Source organism: Cydia splendana, chromosome 5, assembly GCF_910591565.1.
Source record: "Cydia splendana chromosome 5, ilCydSple1.2, whole genome shotgun sequence".
NCBI classification, from domain to species: Eukaryota; Metazoa; Arthropoda; class Insecta; order Lepidoptera; family Tortricidae; genus Cydia; species Cydia splendana.
This window is the reverse complement of record NC_085964.1, coordinates 20,593,400-20,612,450: the sequence shown is the minus strand read 5'-3', so window position 1 is coordinate 20,612,450 and position 19,051 is coordinate 20,593,400. Positions and strand designations below refer to the sequence as shown.

At 34.4% G+C, this 19,051-nt stretch overlaps 1 protein-coding gene across 3 annotated transcripts in view; it reads right to left on the bottom strand.

Annotated features, from left to right (window-relative positions):
• Nucleotides 1-19,051, bottom strand: part of LOC134790924 (pseudouridylate synthase RPUSD2-like) — a 636,573-nt gene that overhangs the window by 242,878 nt on the left and 374,644 nt on the right. The window contains exon 1 of one of the 3 annotated variants that reach the window (XM_063761935.1): nucleotides 12,239-12,458. The exons of the other annotated variants lie outside the window; for them this stretch is intronic. The gene's annotated coding sequence lies outside the window, so the exon portion shown is untranslated. Of the gene's footprint in view, nucleotides 1-12,238; nucleotides 12,459-19,051 lie in introns of those variants that run through there. 3 annotated transcript variants of the gene reach the window in all.

The following is a 19,051-nucleotide window of genomic DNA, read 5'->3' as shown; positions in this document are numbered from 1 at the left end:
ACAATGTCATTTGTAACAAGAATTTGGAAAACGATAAGGTTTATTCGGATAATTTCGGAAATCGGATGTCCCGAAAATCGTTTTCCTTTCTAATAAGAGTCACTTTTTGGAAGTATCCGCCACTTTTTAAATGTTTTTAGATAAAATCAAAATATGGCTAAAGTGAGTTTATCTGAGCTTATCTTAAACAATGCCATTGTATTCTTAGGCACTTTGACTACCGATATTATAATAGCCATTTAAATTTTCATTACTTCTACAAGATTTAATAGCACGCAACTACCTACCTACCTGACCTGACCTACTGACAAGCAAAATTTAATAAGTACTATTTACAAATAATACATACAATTACCTCCTCGAACACCAAAGAACAGTCCTATGAAAACTTACCCACACTTTTGCCTTCCCGCAGGCGTAAAAAGAACGCTGACGAATATCATACATAAAACATGTCGGTTACGTTAATATTATCTATGAGAACTAGAACCGGTCAACCGATAACTAGCCGGGCGTGATCTGGTGCTGCGGTCACTTGGGAGTTAAAGCTAGACTGTACTTGCAAGTCTTGTAACTATTAATGCGACGATACGACGAAATGACTAATCTCAATACGAGTTTTGTGACATACGGTGTTTTGGCGTATGGCGGCGATATAGAAAAGTGTCACGATTTTTTAATGAAATTATAAAGTTGCAAGTAGGAAATACAAAATGGTAAAACTCGTATAGAAATGACCGGTAAACCGGTAAATTACCGATATATCTCATACTAAATATTTATTTTGATAGCTAAAATGTCTCATTCTTGTTAAGATAACAAATGTCATAATATTCGTAGACTTATAAAGTTATAAACCATTACGTTAGAATGAACAGTTATATTAAATGTATAAGTTCAGATAAATAATAGTACTACGTAACGATTTGCCTCATTAAAAAAAAAAACTAAAAATTATCCAAGTTTTTCTTAATGAAGTAATATCATCTACCTCTAAATACATGCGAGCAGATTTATCCTATCCTAATTAGTACGATTATAACTTAACAGTCCAGACTAAATAAATATAATATATTTAGCAGTTACAAAGTCCACAATTACACTCAGTATTTTTATAAACGGCCATATCTGGAGGCTATCAAATCGTCCGGCTCCAGGCCAAATTACGCAAATTACAAACAGGTTCCACAAGTACTGTTAATACAATTAACTGTTATGCAAGTAATCTTGTATCTTCAAGGCGAGCACAAAAGCCCGACTCTTGGCCTAGGTCGTAAAAAGTATATTAGTGTTACGGCTTTTACGACCCTTAGTAATATGGTTTAACGACTTTTGTACCGCAAAAAATCGATATGGTTCTAACGTGAGTTGTAATTTTTTACATCTATGTTTTTGATTACTATCTCTATGGAGGGTAAGTAATAAACATTTTCATTTACTGTAATTTATATTGAATTGGCAATTACAGCCAAATTAACGCTGCTGAACCTTTTCATCTATTTGATCATTTAATTAAAAGCTCTATTTTAATACCACCGATTAATCAAGTCATCGGCTTTAATTAAAACTTACCTATCACTAGGTATATTTTGTCGATTCAAATCTTGTAAGCACTTACAACCAAAGTAAAATGTCGTAACGACCATAACAAATGGGCATTATTTTTTATAGCACAATATACACTCGGTACTCATTAATTTCAATTGATGTTCTTTTGAGGTTGATATCAATAGCAATGCCATACACCCAATCAAACCGACTCAACACATAAATTCGGGCCGAACTTCCCTTGATGTTGTACCGGACAAAATAAAACGATCCCTGATTAATAAGCATTTAATCCACTTCAAATTAACGCTTTAATATAATACGTTTAAGCTCTGTTTTAGAATGGCATGGTTGGTATGTTTATTAATAGTTATATTGGCGTACCGTGACTGGATTTGTTTTGTTTAGCCGAAAAAAGGCTTTGTCCTGAGGCGCTAGGCGTAAGTCCGTGATATATCAGGGTTGTCAGAGGGTCAAATAAGATGTTTGGAGTTTAACTAACTTGTATACTTTTAGGGTTACGCCCACAAATGTTTATCGTCCTTTTTTGTGTCTGGGCAATAATGGTAACGACTAGATTACTGTGCCTGAAAGAAGATAATTAAGTTCATAAGGTTAACTTGTTTTAATAAAAAAATTACTAAAGTCACATAAAGTGAAAGATGTAGGTGTATATTTCACATAAAATAGACATGCCTAGCGAAAATCTAGTCAATTTTCAAACTATTTAAACTGTTCAAACGAAATCAACACGACGATCATTTTATTTAGATGTAAACATTTTCGCGTGTTACTTTGGCATAAATGGCAATATTTATTACAATAGAATCACGCGGCGGAACCTTCGTGCATTTTTTATCATCTTATTTATGCTTAGGTTAAATGCCGTAGGGATGGATTCGTTAATAACACGCCGCTGTTAAAATAACGTATAAATTGTCGTAAAGCACATACATAGTGCATTTTTCATCTGTTCACCTGCCCTTAGCAACGTATCATACAGCAATAAATAACGCAAATTGGTATACGGCTCCGTGGTTAATAAACCATATTTGACAGTAAAAGCTATTATTTACATTTAACAGATAACCGCTTGGTAATAACCCGCATGGGCATAAATAACTGTTAAACAGATCGATATACGTCGTAAATGCATATACGCAAATAGGCACTTACGACTATTTTATTTTTAAGCACGTCATATAGCTTAGCATACTCGTAAGTAGGCAAATGGGAGGTACAATGTGCCTTTGAAAAATGTTTATAAGAAAGCTTTTTTAATTTATGTATTCTTATCTAATATCCATTCGTAAATGTATAGGACGTAAGTGTCATTAAATGTGTTTATTTTAATAGTTCAAAATACGTTTTCACTTTTCAGCTTCTAATAAGCAAACATCATATTATACAAACGTCTCCGCAAGGTGCTAAAAGTAATTCATGTATAGTTTCCCATTGTTTTAAGTTCAGACAGGTATTAATGCCACAACTTCCTAACCTAACAATACAGAAGTAGAAAATACGGACCATAAATTTACGTACATTCCCGTACTGCCTGTATTTCGCATTGTTGAATTTATTTATTACCACGCAAAGTTAGATGTAAGAAAATATGGTCATATTATGATATATACCTCTGTATGTACTAGGTTTATATTAATACTGTTAATAGACTATTTTCGTCCTTAATACATTAAAATACGTAGAAGATTTTTAATTAAATATAAACAAGATACTTACTTTTTTAAATGAATAGATTTCTCGCCTCGCATTCTCAAGAGACAGGCAGTCGGCACTGACCCTTACATGTGCGTACCAGCATTTGTTTATACTCGAAAAATACTGTCATTCGATTATTCACGCCATTCTAGAACATAACATTGTAGCAATTAGTGTTACAACCGCGTGAAAATAATAATACACTTACGTCTTAACGTAAGTACTTCAAGGTATAGATTAGTGCAAAATCAATGGCACCACAACACAAATATGTTCGCATGGTCATTACCGGCGAATAGGCCAAATTGTTGGCATCCTGGGCTCGGTGCTACTTTATACTTTTTCCGTCCCATAAAATACCTCAAAGAACGTATCCGGTAATTTTATAGCTATTTGTAATTTACTGGGTGTCTGTCGGTAATTTATTCGTTTGCTGTTAAATTGTATCTTTTTAGAACGTGTTGGAGCGTGCGGGATGAAAAAATATCTTGGAATAGGTTATTTTTGAAAGTTTCAACAGTATTAGCTTCGAAGTTCAACACAAATTTTCGTGAAGGAAGTTGAGATACTTTTAGGAATATAGGTTTTTGTGTACCTATGTATGTATCTATGTATGTATTGGTATTTGTGTGTCTATGTTTGTGTATCTATGTATGTATGTATGTATGTATGTATATTTGCCATATATGAAAAACAAAGTGTAAGATGGTGTAGAATCAACTTCGTGAATTCGACCATGTATTTTAAATATGTATGGTCATATTGGTCATTAAAATTAAATTAATTAACTCATTTGTAGTGTGTGTTCCGGGACTGGTTGGACTATTATAATTCCATTATTTCCTAAGAAAATGAAACTGAGATTCACTAGGCTCAGGGTAAATGGCGCTTACGTTAAAAATGTTGCATTTTCTTTTAGCATCATTCATTATGTCGTAACCACCACGGACCTACCAAGCCACCCTTTTATACCAAGTGTCACATTTGGCCCAAGGGCTTAGCTAACGACTTTTTAACTTGCAGACACAAAAAAAGTGTCGGTTCTTCGCAGGTATATTCTCAAGGGTAAGTATATTTCAATATCACATATTGGCCAATTACCAGAATGATTCTAAACAGCTCCGAGGCCGCGGCTTCCTTTTGAGAACAACGATGTCTGTGCATGCGCATGTTCTGACGTCTAATACAATATAGCTTATCTATGTAGGATATACGCTTCAGTTACAGCCTTCTAGTTAATTTTATACACATTTATACCTAGTTAATATAACCGAGATATAAAACAGATTTTTGTGTTGCTTAATCAAAAACGGGGCAACAACCAATATGACGTTATAAGAATATTAAGGATTAAACTCTAAACAAACTAGTTTCTTACTCGTAATATCATTTAGTAGATATTTCCAAACCGGTGCTATACGACGGTATTTTGCTTAAGTTGGCAAACTTACAAGTGCACTTGACATTTCGATCTGTTATTTTAATATCTGGGTTATATACACACATATTTTTGCTTAGATCAAAGACTAGTCTTCTGCATATGCTAACAATTGTAATTTTAGATATATAAATTCAACTGTATGATAAATTTATATCGGCATCAGCAGCGTACGAAATGTTTTTACTTCTACAATTGTAATATTCCGAAAATTCAGGTGTAGACGATTGTATTGTTTCAATAATAAAGTCTACATTCGGCTTGTCGAACGGTAAGTTTCACAGTTTATGAAAATATAGTTTTATTGTTTTACGTTATAGTGTTGATTGTAAAATCTCGGTTTTATGATTATTTTGTGATCGTGAGAAATGTGATTTAGAATGAGGTTTCGGAAAATAATTTCAGTAATAATCAAAGACCGAAGGGCGTCTTTATACATATTGTTCTTATAATAATATTGCGGAAACCAACATTGTTCTAAACAAAGAAAAATAAAGGTCAAGAAAACAAGACGGGTAACCAAAGCCAAAGATAAGGATGCACGGATTTTCCTTAACAACCGCGTTAATCTAAATACAATTTCCGCCAAGTCAAACAGTGATAAAACAAAATCAAAACACGACATAACTGCCAAACATTGCGCTAAACACAAACACCGTAAGACACTGGTGTTAAACAAAGTACAAACACATACGACGGTAAATACACCGCGACAAGGATGACGAGGGAAAACGTATCCAATTACTGACGTTTATAAATAAGGAAAGACATGAATGTAAGCGCGTTTGATGTGATGTTAAAAACGGAGAATTGTTAAATTTGTGTCGTGTTTCATCAACAGGGATAGATGGCACATGGTTGTTACGTCACATGTGTTTTAAAGCATTTACAATGGCGTAAGCGCCAATAACCATAATAGGTTTTAAAGTAGGTTTATATTTTCAAAAGAATCTCCTATATTATTGTCGTCATTTTAGTTTCTTCGACGAAAGATCAATGCAAACCGACAAAAAAACTTAAAAAATCATCCAATGAAATAAGTCGCGTCTTATTTTTATTTCTTTTTCAAAGAAAAGACGGATTAATAACTACAGAGACGCGTAAACTTCAACATATGGCGCATTTAGCTAAAATGAACATAAAATCGCACTGCCAATAACGTCAAGATTATAGCAGTATAAAATCCCTTTAACGACCACCGAAAATAACGCGGCATAGCAACAATGATAATTTTAACCGGCTTAACTTTATTTTATTCCTACGTTACACAATTTCGGAGCGGAATCCGGGAGAATTTTTAAACCCTCACGTTCTTACGTTATTTCTGTCCGTTTATCTTTCTCTGTTAATTAGTTTGGCCAACTCCCGATACTTTTTTTTTTATCTTTTTGGGTTCATTGGCGAATTTCAAAATAATTCACAATACCTTTAAGCCAACTTTTCTGCAATATCCTAATGTCTTTTTAGGGTTCCGTACCCAAAGGGTAAAAACGGGACCACTGTCTGTCCATCTGTCCATCTGTCTGTCTGTCACCAGGCTGTATCTCATGAACCGTGATAGCTGGACAGTTGAAATTTTCACAGATGATGTATTTCTGTTACCGCTATAACAACAAATACTAAAAAGTACGGAACCCTCGGTGGGCGAGTCCGACTAGCACTTGGCCGGTTTTTTGTTATTCAACAACCTTGAACTGACCACTGCAATTTTCTGGATCACGTTCAATAACGAAAGGATTTCTTTTGTGCAAGTTGTTAACATATCAGAACTAATGGATTTCGTCTGAAACTAAATTAAACCGATGTTTCAACAAACGTAGTAATTAATCGAAATCTAAAAGAGGGAACTTAAACAGAGTAACAGCTGCACGAAACACAAGTACGAATAAATCTACTCCGCAATTTCAAATCAGTGTCATTTGGCAAGAGAAAACATTTTTATAGAAAGCACAGAGACAAAAGGTTCGAAAGAGTTTTCTTAATTTAAAAATAAGATTCGGAAAGTCGTCGTCGGGCCAACAATCTGTCGCTGTACGGTTGAAAATAGAATTGGTTTAGACTTACGGACGCTAACGGACGGCATGCATTAGTTTCGATGTTCGTTTCTTGATGGCAGTCACGTAAGTCGGCTGCTAGTAATCAGACTTGATTTTGTTTTCCGTCATGATTTCCGTCAGTTTAGTCGTAACACTAATATTCCATAGAATTCAGATTCTGTAGACAGCATTTGTCAATTCAAGGTTTGTTTTTCAATGGCAGACACGTGAATTTCTGCTTAGCATTCGGAATCTTTATTTAGGAAGATTATAGATTATTTAGGAAGTTTGATATTAAAGTGGGATTTACATTACGACGATGATGTCATGCATGTTGAAATCAGTTTCACGAAATTAGTTTCGATGTATGCGAAAGTAAATTCGTGAAATCATTAGTGTCGTGAAATTCACACTATCGCAGTGTACGTGGATAAGCATCGAAGCTACACGTCCGCAGAGCGCAAGCAAGTGTCGCGAAAGTTCGCGACACTAGTTTTCACGTCGCATTTACACTACGAAATGAGTTGTATGACACTAATTTCACCCGAAAATCGCGAGGGACACGAAATTGATTTGATTTCATGAAATGAATGCATGCATTACGAAAATATAAAATTACACGTGAAACTGTAGGTAAAACTAATGTCACGAAATTCATTTCACGGCACTAGTTTCGTAATGTAAATCCCGCTTTAATTCGAACAGTATCGTCACGAAGTCTTAAAGTTCTCAAGCGTACAACGGCGCGATTCGGGAAATGCTACTATTTCATATCTAATGAATATCTAATTCATTTCCCGAATCGCGCCGCAATTTGTCAATTTACACAGTTCGTTTCTTAATGTTATTGGCATACACGTGTTTTTTATAGCTATCACGTGTTTTTTATAACTACACATTCTTTTTTCAAGATTATACCTTTGCAAAATTGTTCTCTCGCACATTATTACGATTTCTATTTTACAGACGGCATTTGCAAAGTCAATTCGTAATTTCCGATTCCCCGAAGAATTCTGCTACAAACATCAAATACGACTGTGATCAAAGTACCTATCGTATATTATCTTAGCCGATTCACGTTGGAAACACTAGCGAATCGTACAATTCTGCTGTTATTCCGTATAATTTCTCTTAACCTGATTCTGACATAATATCAACACTATCTTATGAGTTATGAGTCTAGGCAACGAGTATCAAATTGAGCCGAAAAACGATGTTTGTTGTCATTTTAGTGCTTTTGGCACTAGACATGCATAGTTATGTAAAACCACCGTTACGGGGACTATAAGGGTCTTGAGTTCATAAATCAATAAAGTGAAACAATATACATACATATTCATGAACTCGAATGTATAATTTGTAAAAAATGTCCTTTACGACAGTATTAGGTAAGAATTGTTCAATGAAATTGCGACGTATTTAAAGTAAGCGCCAAATTTTCATACGAAAATGCATCGACAGTTGAATAATTATCATGAATTATGACAAATACCTACCTAACATCAAACACTATAATTATAAACTTAGTCAACAGCATTTGCCGCATTCACTGTCAAATTAGTTTTGAATCCTAGTACCCATAAGTATTTCAGAATGGTGTAGGTCAAATACCAAAAACCATATTTGCAACTATATCGTTTTTATAGTATTTCAAAACATTTCTGCCTATTATCAGTGTAGTATAAAATTTGTATTCCCTGATTATAATTTTCACCGAATTCGGCCTTTATGTTTTTGTGCATAATATACAACGTGTTGCGTTGGTGATTGTACATTGTATAATGAAAAGCTTTTAAATGATGCTTGTTCATTGAATTAAACATTAACATTTCCAGAATAAAATCAAATAGAAGCATTAATCAGCACATTTTCGCTGCTGTCTGAGCCGGTATTATAAATACTCTTACTTTATGAAAATTCATATTTTCCCAATGAGCGCAAAAAATTACGATATATATTTTATTGTTTGATTTGTTTATCTGGGCGACTATAGTTAGGATTTTTATCAAGTCCGAATAAATAACTCTTAAGGTATGTAATCCACCTTAAAAAGGTCACACTCGCTTTGTTTCAGGCGTATTAGTTCTCCATTTTCAAGATCAACTTAATATGATTATGACATTTATGACTCACAATTCAATATGAATGACTGAAAAAGGGTAAATGAGTTTGCTTTAAAATAAAGCCGACCTTTAAGATGACAGGTGATATCGAAACTCGGCGGAACGAGGTGACCCATTTCATTCACTTGTAACACGTGTGAACTTATTAAAACTACGCGTGTGAGTTATGTGACACTTAGCCTCTACCATCAGTTTTAACATTGACATAACGCTCACGTCTACGTAATTTACTTTCTGTACATCTCGCTTGCACTATTGCTCGCATATGCGAGTACGAGCGAGATGCATAGAAAGTAAGTTACGTAAACGTGAACGTTATGTCAATGTCAAAACTGGTGGTAGCCGTACAGAACCTTTTTTTTACACTCAGAAGTGTTAAAAAAGTTACATAGCTAAATGGGCCGATATTCGTTGTCAGTTTTTTTTGTCAGATTTCAATAAAATTCTGTGGATAGATAAGAGTTTCCTATTCTGTACCTAGGTATATAATAAGTGTAAGTAATTATACCGCGTGTCTCACGTAACATAGACATTTTAATTACTTTAATAATTATTATAATTGCATTCATTTTTATTAGGATTTCGTATTTATTCCTTCAAACCAGCCAGATTATATCCAAATATAACAAAAAAAAATACACCAAAAAAAAAGTCGGTAAGACTATAAGAACGTAATATTCTCACGATTACCTACCTTATTCGTTTACGACTGTATTAAGTATTTATATGTAGGTTACATACCCTATGTAGGTATATATTATGTATTAATCATAATTTAAGTTTTCCTTATTCCGTTATTATGTCTAACTAATCAATTTTATCTCAGCAATAAATTATTTTCGTACCTACATTAGGAATTTCGGAATAATGATTTTTGCCATACAATAAAAAATATTTTCACCCACGACATTAGGAACCTCTAAAAATGTGTTTTTAATTATCTTTAAGTGACGTTTCCATTATTATTCTAAGGACGAAAGATAATTTGCATTCAAGTAAAAGACAATAGCCTTATTTCTAAACGAAGCCTTCGCGTAATGTAATTAATTTGAATTTATCGGAAGGGAAATACATTTTGTACAGTTTTATCTTGATACAAAAGTAAGTTATTTCTTTATCTTACATTGTTACTTTCACCAGACTCGTTTATATGAAATAAATGAGAAGTATTTGAGATAAGGGTAAATTAATAGCTTTACGTTTAGAATCCTAAGGTACTTAAGTACTTACTAATATTGTCTTCGGTTACTACTCATGAAATAAAATTATTGAAACGGATTGTATCGCGTATATTGAATTCATACTATAGTTCGTTTTTTTAGCATTAGAAAGAACTTGCAAGAAGGTAAGCGATTTTGACAAGTTTTTTAATTGAAAAACGCTTTTGAAAAATCTAAATTTAATACTTATGAAAGCAGAAGAATATAGATGATCGTATTAGATTCATAATTGTTACATATTTGCCGTAACTTATTTTAAAAATGTGTTTTTCAATTAAAAGACACGTCAAGATTGTTTACCTTATTTCTAATGCTAAAAAAAACGAACTATAGGTACCTCCCGACGTGTCGAACCCTTTACAGCGTTCGTGCCTCGTGGTCAACGGGTGACTGAGGAAAAACTACTTACACTGTGCAAAAACATGGTATAATAATATACTCCGCCTGGTACTCCATTCCGAGATTCGCGTATGACCTAACTGACACGCGCCTACGTCATCATGCTGTTTACAGGTTCTCAAACTTTGAAATGTGGGAGAATTTTAACCAACGGTGAAAATTATTTTAACGGCATTAATTTTAAGTTATTCATGTAGAAACATAGTAAAATAAAACAAATCTAATGTATTAAATTAAACTTTATTTATCTATACAAGACAAACGTTTAAAAAACTAATTCACAGTTACACATTAATTACCAAGCTTACGGCGTGAAAAGTTTGGAAAACACTGCGACTGCTGACACTGAGCGAGAAGGAAATAACAATTAACACGCGTTCGACAAGGATGACGGTCAGGGCATGAAGTTATCTAGATCCGAATTGTCAAATGTGACAGCGCTATCCTGTGTTGCCAGTAATGTAAACAGAATTACCTGAACGTCTGAAATTTCTTTCGTGAATCGGAAGATATTGCTAACGAATAATTAAAAATGACGTGTTATTGTAAAATTTAAGATAAAATACATATAAATGAAAATTATAACATTATAAAGAAATATTTTAACTTATTAACCATATGTATAATGTACCCATGTAACATGTTATGTTGAAATAAAGTGGCAATGTTATTGTGACGTAGGCCCGTGTCACTCTGGGAATAGAAGACCATGTTTTATTAGACCATGGGGTGACTGAGGAAAAACTACTTACACTGTGCAAAAACTACCCACTTACAAAATAATGAACCACCATAAACTATAAATTTCAAGGGTAATGTGTTTATATTTATACTAGTAAACAGTTTGAGGATTGACATCTACATAAAGGTTGGCCCAAAAATATCTTGACATTTTTACTGCGGCGTTTTGTTGATAATATTTTAACAAGCGTTGGGGTTTGTGTATCAAAGCTAAAAGGGAATGTTTTGAAGGTAATACATTTTGTTTTAGTTAAATAATTGCTGGTATAATGTGATGTGATGTGTAATGGGATGTGTAGAGAAGTAAGAAAAATATACCAAAAAAATTTGACAACATACTTTGGGGGTCACCTTTTTAAGGCTTTCGATGCAATATAAGTACAAAGGGCCTCTTACAATGAAAAAAATAAATCGCGATCTAGCTACCTAGTTTAATGCTCTACGAGCAATCTCTACATCTACGCAAAAAGCAAGAACAACCATCTTTTTTTGTGAATTTTGTCAGCTATTTAATGAATTAGTATATACCTAATTGTGAATTTATAGCTACAACCTTCGAGTGTTATTTGTTTTGTAATGTGACTTTTTATAAGAATACGTGAAAATTGCTTAGCACTTAGTACCTAAATAATGTACAAATAATTAACCTTACACCTACAAGCTAATTCTAGTCTGTCGCCTGAATTCATTTGTAAATATAATTCATATTTGAATATTTAGACTGTTTTTGAAATATTCAGCATCCATCTAAAATATTCACATTTTTTTTTGATATTTTTTTTTTTCAGTGTTAGAATGATAGTTAAGTAGGTACATATAGCCTTTGTAGTTTTTGTAGCGTTGATTTAGGTAGCCAGTTGCATACTTAATTTTTTTATAAATAAAGGCAAGTCATAAAATTTGTTAAATCTATAATAAAGTAAAAAAACGGTTTTTTTTTTATATTTAATTAGTTTGCTTATCTATCTATTTTTCCCAAAAAACCTAAATCGAAAATAAAAATCCAATACTCACGTTTAAAAAGCCGGTATTGCAACCAAAATCCTCAAAAAATAATAAACAAAATCGTTCACGAAACACAAACAGGCTCAACACTCCAACAACATAAAACTCACAAGCAATATACGACAAACCCGATATTATTTGCAAATCGGATTTGAAATACGTAAATTTTCGCGGGAAACAAGCCAGAGAAGTACACGACCTACCCGCACGGTGGCTCGAGCGAGACTAAAGCGAAATATGAAATTCACTAGGCACCTGCAATGCGTGCGCTGATGACGAAGGAGAGAGACAGCTTTATGCAAATATCAGGTTTGTAGACAAGGATGGGGTTCACACACGTGGTTGCGAGGGGTAGCTTCAGGAATGGGGCGCGTCGAGCGAATGAATAGGGCGTTTTACAGAAGGAAAAGTGACGTTGGTATTTTTTGTATTGTTCCATAACAATGGAACTCTTTTCGTGATGTTTACGGTTACTGCCGTGCTGGGCTGTGGTTCCAGTCGTTACTCAGCTTAACGCCTCGGGCGATATGTGCGTGACCTTGAAAATCGTGAGAACATGGTTAGAAATTCGAACGTACACTGACAGACGTATTCTGATTTTAATAACAGGTTATTAATTTTATTAGATCCGGATTAGTTATGGATAGGGTGCGTAGCGTAGCCAACGTGCAATCGTTGAGGCTCCGTAGCGAACGAAACGCAACTATCACTGTCACACTAGTATGGAAGAGTAATAGAGGGAGATGACTACGATACGCTACGGAGCGTTAACGATTGGCAATTTGGCACGTTGGCTACGCGCCCTGATCTGTCATTGACAAAAGTGACGTTTTTGGTCGGAGAAATGTCACTTTTGACACTGACAGATCAGATCCATAATTAATCCAGATTTAACTTATAGGTAACGCACTTCCGGTTCGAGCGCCATCTTGATAGTCGCACGCGTCGTGATTAATTCCTTTGTTTTTTGCCCATTAATATTGTTTAAAGTGTAATATCGATAGCTTATTATACAGTAAACTAATGTGGTAGTGTGCAGTGAATGGATAATTAATCTTGAAATTTGTTTAACCACCATTTTGGAGTCAACGGCCGGTAGTCCACGTGCTACTTGTAAAGTCCAGCTATCGCTTTACAAGAGCTAATAAAATCACCGTAGACTGTCTTGTACTAACCGTACCATTTTAGTCGTCGTATTTAGCTCCCAATACCTTGATACTGGCGAAAAAGTCCCACTGGACTGAAGCCATAATTTTAAAAGAATGAATGAACAAATCCAGATCTAATTCATAACCTGGGGGCCGATTTTTGAATTTCGACCGCTCGATTTCGTTCGAGTTTCGAGTATTTCCTTCAATAATATCTGCAGTACCCGGCATTTAAATTCTACTAATAGAATTGAAAACGAGTGGTCAATACCACTCGATTCCCAATTCCTATCGCTCGTATTTCAAAAATCAGCATTACTCTGTTTTCCACCGATTTTCGAGTGACGAAATCGAGCATTCGAAATTCAAAAATCGACCCCCTGTTCTAAAAATCAGAATACGTATGCCAGTCATCGCTACACGCTTGACGCTCGCTGTCGGTCGGACGTCTCGAGACGTTTTGCTATCGGGCGAATGGAATAGTTACAGCATGATTGCAGTTTTTACAAGGTTCGACACCGATAGTACAAAGGGTGCTTTAGTTTTTGTGACAAAAGAATGTTTAAGCCATGTTTATGAGTGCGACCCTTTTGGTTGCCTACGTTACGATTCTTCACGCTCGTGGCATTAAGTGTAAACAATATGTCGTATGTATTTATTAAATGCGTACTAATTAGGGTTTGCTCCCGGGAAATACCGGAACCGAAAGTACCGGGAATTCCCGGGATTTCGAGCCAAGCAAAGAACCGGGATTTCAAAATTAAAATCCCGGTTCTTTCGGGATTTTCGGAACTAACATTTCCGGTACAACATTTGACTATTTTGACTGTTTTCTGTTACTTAGCATGTAAAATCAGTTTTTTAAAGAAATATATTGTAATTTTAGATATATAAATTCAACTGTATGATAAATTTATATCGGCATCAGCAGCGTACGAAATGTTTTTACTTCTACAATTGTAATATTCCGAAAATTCAGGTGTAGACGATTGTATTGTTTCAATAATAAAGTCTACATTCGGCTTGTCGAACGGTAAGTTTCACAGTTTATGAAAATATAGTTTTATTGTTTTACGTTATAGTGTTGATTGTAAAATCTCGGTTTTATGATTATTTTGTGATCGTGAGAAATGTGATTTAGAATGAGGTTTCGGAAAATAATTTCAGTAATAATCAAAGACCGAAGGGCGTCTTTATACATATTGTTCTTATAATAATATTGCGGAAACCAACATTGTTCTAAACAAAGAAAAATAAAGGTCAAGAAAACAAGACGGGTAACCAAAGCCAAAGATAAGGATGCACGGATTTTCCTTAACAACCGCGTTAATCTAAATACAATTTCCGCCAAGTCAAACAGTGATAAAACAAAATCAAAACACGACATAACTGCCAAACATTGCGCTAAACACAAACACCGTAAGACACTGGTGTTAAACAAAGTACAAACACATACGACGGTAAATACACCGCGACAAGGATGACGAGGGAAAACGTATCCAATTACTGACGTTTATAAATAAGGAAAGACATGAATGTAAGCGCGTTTGATGTGATGTTAAAAACGGAGAATTGTTAAATTTGTGTCGTGTTTCATCAACAGGGATAGATGGCACATGGTTGTTACGTCACATGTGTTTTAAAGCATTTACAATGGCGTAAGCGCCAATAACCATAATAGGTTTTAAAGTAGGTTTATATTTTCAAAAGAATCTCCTATATTATTGTCGTCATTTTAGTTTCTTCGACGAAAGATCAATGCAAACCGACAAAAAAACTTAAAAAATCATCCAATGAAATAAGTCGCGTCTTATTTTTATTTCTTTTTCAAAGAAAAGACGGATTAATAACTACAGAGACGCGTAAACTTCAACATATGGCGCATTTAGCTAAAATGAACATAAAATCGCACTGCCAATAACGTCAAGATTATAGCAGTATAAAATCCCTTTAACGACCACCGAAAATAACGCGGCATAGCAACAATGATAATTTTAACCGGCTTAACTTTATTTTATTCCTACGTTACACAATTTCGGAGCGGAATCCGGGAGAATTTTTAAACCCTCACGTTCTTACGTTATTTCTGTCCGTTTATCTTTCTCTGTTAATTAGTTTGGCCAACTCCCGATACTTTTTTTTTTATCTTTTTGGGTTCATTGGCGAATTTCAAAATAATTCACAATACCTTTAAGCCAACTTTTCTGCAATATCCTAATGTCTTTTTAGGGTTCCGTACCCAAAGGGTAAAAACGGGACCACTGTCTGTCCATCTGTCCATCTGTCTGTCTGTCACCAGGCTGTATCTCATGAACCGTGATAGCTGGACAGTTGAAATTTTCACAGATGATGTATTTCTGTTACCGCTATAACAACAAATACTAAAAAGTACGGAACCCTCGGTGGGCGAGTCCGACTAGCACTTGGCCGGTTTTTTGTTATTCAACAACCTTGAACTGACCACTGCAATTTTCTGGATCACGTTCAATAACGAAAGGATTTCTTTTGTGCAAGTTGTTAACATATCAGAACTAATGGATTTCGTCTGAAACTAAATTAAACCGATGTTTCAACAAACGTAGTAATTAATCGAAATCTAAAAGAGGGAACTTAAACAGAGTAACAGCTGCACGAAACACAAGTACGAATAAATCTACTCCGCAATTTCAAATCAGTGTCATTTGGCAAGAGAAAACATTTTTATAGAAAGCACAGAGACAAAAGGTTCGAAAGAGTTTTCTTAATTTAAAAATAAGATTCGGAAAGTCGTCGTCGGGCCAACAATCTGTCGCTGTACGGTTGAAAATAGAATTGGTTTAGACTTACGGACGCTAACGGACGGCATGCATTAGTTTCGATGTTCGTTTCTTGATGGCAGTCACGTAAGTCGGCTGCTAGTAATCAGACTTGATTTTGTTTTCCGTCATGATTTCCGTCAGTTTAGTCGTAACACTAATATTCCATAGAATTCAGATTCTGTAGACAGCATTTGTCAATTCAAGGTTTGTTTTTCAATGGCAGACACGTGAATTTCTGCTTAGCATTCGGAATCTTTATTTAGGAAGATTATAGATTATTTAGGAAGTTTGATATTAAAGTGGGATTTACATTACGACGATGATGTCATGCATGTTGAAATCAGTTTCACGAAATTAGTTTCGATGTATGCGAAAGTAAATTCGTGAAATCATTAGTGTCGTGAAATTCACACTATCGCAGTGTACGTGGATAAGCATCGAAGCTACACGTCCGCAGAGCGCAAGCAAGTGTCGCGAAAGTTCGCGACACTAGTTTTCACGTCGCATTTACACTACGAAATGAGTTGTATGACACTAATTTCACCCGAAAATCGCGAGGGACACGAAATTGATTTGATTTCATGAAATGAATGCATGCATTACGAAAATATAAAATTACACGTGAAACTGTAGGTAAAACTAATGTCACGAAATTCATTTCACGGCACTAGTTTCGTAATGTAAATCCCGCTTTAATTCGAACAGTATCGTCACGAAGTCTTAAAGTTCTCAAGCGTACAACGGCGCGATTCGGGAAATGCTACTATTTCATATCTAATGAATATCTAATTCATTTCCCGAATCGCGCCGCAATTTGTCAATTTACACAGTTCGTTTCTTAATGTTATTGGCATACACGTGTTTTTTATAGCTATCACGTGTTTTTTATAACTACACATTCTTTTTTCAAGATTATACCTTTGCAAAATTGTTCTCTCGCACATTATTACGATTTCTATTTTACAGACGGCATTTGCAAAGTCAATTCGTAATTTCCGATTCCCCGAAGAATTCTGCTACAAACATCAAATACGACTGTGATCAAAGTACCTATCGTATATTATCTTAGCCGATTCACGTTGGAAACACTAGCGAATCGTACAATTCTGCTGTTATTCCGTATAATTTCTCTTAACCTGATTCTGACATAATATCAACACTATCTTATGAGTTATGAGTCTAGGCAACGAGTATCAAATTGAGCCGAAAAACGATGTTTGTTGTCATTTTAGTGCTTTTGGCACTAGACATGCATAGTTATGTAAAACCACCGTTACGGGGACTATAAGGGTCTTGAGTTCATAAATCAATAAAGTGAAACAATATACATACATATTCATGAACTCGAATGTATAATTTGTAAAAAATGTCCTTTACGACAGTATTAGGTAAGAATTGTTCAATGAAATTGCGACGTATTTAAAGTAAGCGCCAAATTTTCATACGAAAATGCATCGACAGTTGAATAATTATCATGAATTATGACAAATACCTACCTAACATCAAACACTATAATTATAAACTTAGTCAACAGCATTTGCCGCATTCACTGTCAAATTAGTTTTGAATCCTAGTACCCATAAGTATTTCAGAATGGTGTAGGTCAAATACCAAAAACCATATTTGCAACTATATCGTTTTTATAGTATTTCAAAACATTTCTGCCTATTATCAGTGTAGTATAAAATTTGTATTCCCTGATTATAATTTTCACCGAATTCGGCCTTTATGTTTTTGTGCATAATATACAACGTGTTGCGTTGGTGATTGTACATTGTATAATGAAAAGCTTTTAAATGATGCTTGTTCATTGAATTAAACATTAACATTTCCAGAATAAAATCAAATAGAAGCATTAATCAGCACATTTTCGCTGCTGTCTGAGCCGGTATTATAAATACTCTTACTTTATGAAAATTCATATTTTCCCAATGAGCGCAAAAAATTACGATATATATTTTATTGTTTGATTTGTTTATCTGGGCGACTATAGTTAGGATTTTTATCAAGTCCGAATAAATAACTCTTAAGGTATGTAATCCACCTTAAAAAGGTCACACTCGCTTTGTTTCAGGCGTATTAGTTCTCCATTTTCAAGATCAACTTAATATGATTATGACATTTATGACTCACAATTCAATATGAATGACTGAAAAAGGGTAAATGAGTTTGCTTTAAAATAAAGCCGACCTTTAAGATGACAGGTGATATCGAAACTCGGCGGAACGAGGTGACCCATTTCATTCACTTGTAACACGTGTGAACTTATTAAAACTACGCGTGTGAGTTATGTGACACTTAGCCTCTACCATCAGTTTTAACATTGACATAACGCTCACGTCTACGTAATTTACTTTCTGTACATCTCGCTTGCACTATTGCTCGCATATGCGAGTACGAGCGAGATGCATAGAAAGTAAGTTACGTAAACGTGAACGTTATGTCAATGTCAAAACTGGTGGTAGCCGTACAGAACCTTTTTTTTACACTCAGAAGTGTTAAAAAAGTTACATAGCTAAATGGGCCGATATTCGTTGTCAGTTTTTTTTGTCAGATTTCAATAAAATTCTGTGGATAGATAAGAGTTTCCTATTCTGTACCTAGGTATATAATAAGTGTAAGTAATTATACCGCGTGTCTCACGTAACATAGACATTTTAATTACTTTAATAATTATTATAATTGCATTCATTTTTATTAGGATTTCGTATTTATTCCTTCAAACCAGCCAGATTATATCCAAATATAACAAAAAAAAATACACCAAAAAAAAAGTCGGTAAGACTATAAGAACGTAATATTCTCACGATTACCTACCTTATTCGTTTACGACTGTATTAAGTATTTATATGTAGGTTACATACCCTATGTAGGTA